This window comes from Pelophylax lessonae (genome assembly GCF_965119305.1).
Source record: "Pelophylax lessonae genome assembly, chromosome: 1".
Classification (NCBI taxonomy): Eukaryota; Metazoa; Chordata; class Amphibia; order Anura; family Ranidae; genus Pelophylax; species Pelophylax lessonae.
This window is the reverse complement of record NC_138768.1, coordinates 94021425-94026022: the sequence shown is the minus strand read 5'-3', so window position 1 is coordinate 94026022 and position 4598 is coordinate 94021425.

The following is a 4598-nucleotide window of genomic DNA, read 5'->3' as shown; positions in this document are numbered from 1 at the left end:
AGTGTGCAGGACTGGTCAGAGGACGTACAAGGGGAAATGGAAGGGAAAAGAGCCAGGAAGAAAAGGAGGAGGAAAGCAGGCACAGAAGGCGGAGGTGGGGAAGGAGTAAAAGGAGAGAAAGAAAGAGTTAAATAGTCCAACACAGGAATTAAATAGAAATTTGCATATATTTGGCCCAAGGTTCCCAAACAGCCTCGAATTTATGGACAGAGTCATTAATGATACTAGTGAGCTTTTCCTGTGACATAATCCAATAAATTTTAAGTTTGGATTCTCGAATGGAGATCCTAGGTGATTTCCACGCTCTGGCTATAGTAATTTTGGCTCCAAGTAAAATGAAGTGTAAGAGCGTTTGGGCGGGTTTGGGAAGCTTGGGGACGCGGTAGAGTAGAGTAGAGCAATTAGTGGTGATTGCTGTATAGGGTGATCAATTTCTTTGCGAATGATCTGAAACAATTTGTTCCAAAAAGATCTAAGCTTGGGGCAAGACCACCAAATATGTAAATAATCCCCCCGGGAGTCACATCCCCGAAAGCAAAGAGGGGTGGCGTTCGGAAACATAGCGGCAATACATGTTGGGACCAAATACCACCTGGTGAGCAGTTTGACATTAGCCTCAATAAGAGAAATATTCATAATACCTTTGAAAGAGCGGAGGAGGCAGGAGCCCCAGCGATCCAGATCCCAGTCCATCTCCAGATCCCTCTCCCAGGCGAGGGCATACTTGGGCTTGGCGTCAGAGCTGGAGAGGGCAGAGTAAATCAAAGAGATTCCACCTCTCGGATCCTGAGCCCCAGCACACCAACGTTCATAGCCAGTGACCTGCGGGGGCTCTGGCCTGTTGTCCCAAACGGAGTGCAGAAAATGAGAGATTTGGGAATGCCTATACCTTTCAGAAAGAGGCATTTTGAGGGCAGAGACACAATGTGGAAAGGAAAGGGGACCCATAGAATTAAAGAAGTGTCCTATGCGGAACAGACCTTTGTTCAGCCACCAGTGAAAAGCTTTAATGTTTTGACCCGGGGGGAAGCTGGGGTTATTGAAGATATGTGTAAGGGGTTTAAGTTTAGACACCAAGCCGGGATGTAGGTCTTCTTTTATCCAGCCAACAGGTGGAGCTTTGAGTTCCTTCTTTTCCTTGTTTTTATTTGTCTCCATACCACCTGTTGTAAAAAGTCTGCTATTTACAGAACGCAATAGTTCAAGCTAAAATATACCAATATGCAAATATAGTCAGCAGAATAAAGAAGAGTGACTCAACTCATGTGGAGCATCTCAGTCTTTGGTTTCAGTCAGAAAAAGGAAGGTAGCGTCTGTTGTGCTGTCTGTTTAGATAACCCATAGTCATGGGCGTCCACAGAACTTTTTCCATGGGGGGGGCATCATTTTAAGATCAGTCATGCTCCCCCTTTTTAAACATCATGTGATGTGCCTCTGTGCAACGGGCCACAAATCTCCTCAATTTCCTTGCCCCGGGCTCCCCCTCTCCTGGAAGGATAGCACAGGAGCCTGGGGCTGAGGTCAGTGGTCCACGCAGCTGCTGATGTCAGTCAACACGCAAGCCACGACTCGCGAGTATTTATTTTTAAAGGGAAAAAAAAGGCAGCTCTTTACCAGTTTTCAGAGCTCTGATCGCCGCTCACATGACCCGCTGCCTCTCTCCTCCTCTCGGTCTATCCTCCTCCCCTCCCAACTGACATCAGCGGGGATTCCTTGGCCCCACCCACTGCAGACAGCTGTCAGACAGGGAGAGGAGAGAGCTGGCAGGTCACGTGAGTGGTGATCGGCGCTTTGAAAACTGGTAAAGAACAGCTTATTTTTTTAAAACAGATACACGGACACAGGGGCACGGGCACACAGGATTATTAAACAGATCAGACAGGATAGTATAAGGTGGCTTAACAACCACTTTAAAGGGGAAGTTGAGATTCCAGGGGGGGGGCACTTGTCCCCCCTTTCCCCCCTTGCCCCCCCCCATGAGGACGCCCATGCCCATAGGGGTTCTTGAAATTCTTTATCATATATTATCCCCTTTGCTGCCAGAGCGTTTTTTTGGGTTTTTTTGCACGCATGAATAAAAAATAATTTTAGGCTTGAAGGTTACATAAAACTACCAAGCATTATATATTTTCTAAAAGTAGACACCATGTGGAATAAAATAGTGGTAGTTCCAATTTTTTTATGTCAAACAATATTAGTACAACAGTTTGTAAAAAAACAACATTCCATTAAAAAATACACCTAAATAATTTTAGGGCACACAAACGCAATAAATTACAAAATTTTTTTTGTAAAATATAAAAGATGAGGTTGTGCCAAATAAAAAGATACTCAAAATGTGAAACCTTAAAATAGGGGATGTTTTAAGAGCCCCTACAAGCCAATAGTTTAGAGCAGCCTTTTACAACCAGGGTGACAAGGCACCCTGGCGTGTCTTGAGGCTTCTTCAGGGGTGTCTTGGCAAAATGCCTAAAAATTTATCAAAATCTGTACATAAGCCAGCAGGTGGATGAAGCCTGCCTTTTAGTTACACAAAGCCACAGGTTTTTACTATGCATCATTACGACTTTCTAGACACTGGCATCCTAACAACTAATGATGTCATTGGTTTATAAGGAGGATGTCTGTTGCCTCCACATCATCTTTGTTTGACCCTTCTCTACCTCTCTCCCTCAGCACTGGGGTTTCATTAGCTGACTGATGCAGAGAAACTGCGGGAGAAGAGAAACATTGGAATACTTAGTCAGTACCATTGTGCAAAAGTGCATTTGCTTTGGAAGAAAAAATCACCTCTAGCGTTGGGTGTCCTACATGTTTGAGACATTAGTGTGAGGTCTTTTGGTGCCTACAAACTGGAAGCTACAAACTGCGAAACGCGTTGGCTTACCGGGGACCGTGAGACTGCACATATGTTTGGACTCCATAACAATTTGGTATATTGTACTAACCACCTGAGGTGGAAATTGTGGATCTAATTTTTATATACATGTTTATGTAATATGTGGTGTCATGTTTTTTGTCTTTTTTATTTACTAATAAAGCTATATCTTTTAATGAAAGTGTGAACGCTTGTATGCATCCCTTCATTTTTTGATGCCGGTATAGTCCTGCTTTTCTCTCTTTCTTTCTTTTTGATCACATGAAAAGATATAATAAAATATTTACAAAAATGTGAGGGGTGTACTCACTTTTGTGAGATACTCTATATATATTCCAAAAGATAAGGCAGCACTCTTGGGGCTTGAAAGGTGAACAGTGAAAAGGTTTGGTGTTAACTTTTCAAGCCCCATGAGTGTTCCTTTATCTTTTGACTTATAAATATCCAATGGTTTGCTGAGCACCCAAGCCCCTTTTCTCTTGGATGTGTATGCAGTGTCTACCACTGTATATATATATATATATATATATATATATATATATATATATATATATATATATATATATTCTGTATTGTAAGGGTTGGCATTGGTCAACCATGCACAAGACAGGGACACCCAGTCCAAAACTTGCACTTTTCATCAAGGCAGTAAAACACAGTTTGATGCAGTACAGCTTTGTACAGAAAGTCCATAGCTTAAAGCAAACAAAAGATCTGCCTGCCTTACCCACTAACTAAATTCAAGTCAGTGTCTGTATATCAGGGTGCCCCTTAATGGCTTCTGCAAAACAAACAGGCAGCACTTGTACATTTTAGTGTTCAGTCACCAGTCAGCCTTTCGCCCAGCAGCAGGCTCCCACAGAGAATGAGATAGAGAGAAAGAGAGAGATAGAATGAGGTCTAGCTACCAGGTAATGTTGGCCTTAGGAATGGGCTTTATCCCCACCCAAAGTTGTACAAAGCCTCCAGACTTCAGGACCCAGAAGAGAACTCTGAGAGGTTCCGAGAAAACAAGTATGTTCAGCCATGAATCCTGCAGCTCCTCTGCATATGTAAAAAAAACTAGGTGACACATCCACACCATCCACAATTCTGCCTGCCAACAGGCACAATCGCCCACATAAACATACACTGTATTACAAACATCATTTCTGAAATATATTAAATATAGATTCACTTTATAGGAGGGACCATAAGCAGTCAATACATGTCATCCCTGCACACCATTGATGGCCCAAGTTTGACTTAGTTGAAAATGGAAACTTTTACAAAGGCTTTGGGCATGCCATTACATGACACCCTGATTGGTCAGTCTGGCACCGAGTGCTGGATTATGGTGGAGGCAGAGGCAGAGTCATGTGTCCCACCATACCTGTAAGTACTGGTTATTTCTCAGGTGGCCTGGATGTTGAACATGGTAGAGGGGAAAGGTAAGTACTGGGTGCAAATATCAATGAATCATGTGGTCTTCTGAAGTTTGGTTAAATCTACATTCATATATTTCGACAAATCATAAAAAATGTACATCTCTTGAATTCTCCCGGATTAGGAATTAATTTAATGATAACATGTAAACTGCACAAATCCCTATAAACCAATCAGACTTATAAAAATAATCCAGAGCGGTGAAAGGTGAATTTTGATCACAAGAAATAGAAAGAGGTAAAAAAGAGGCAACGAGGAGAGCATTTAAATAAACGAATCCCAGTTCTTCTGGTCC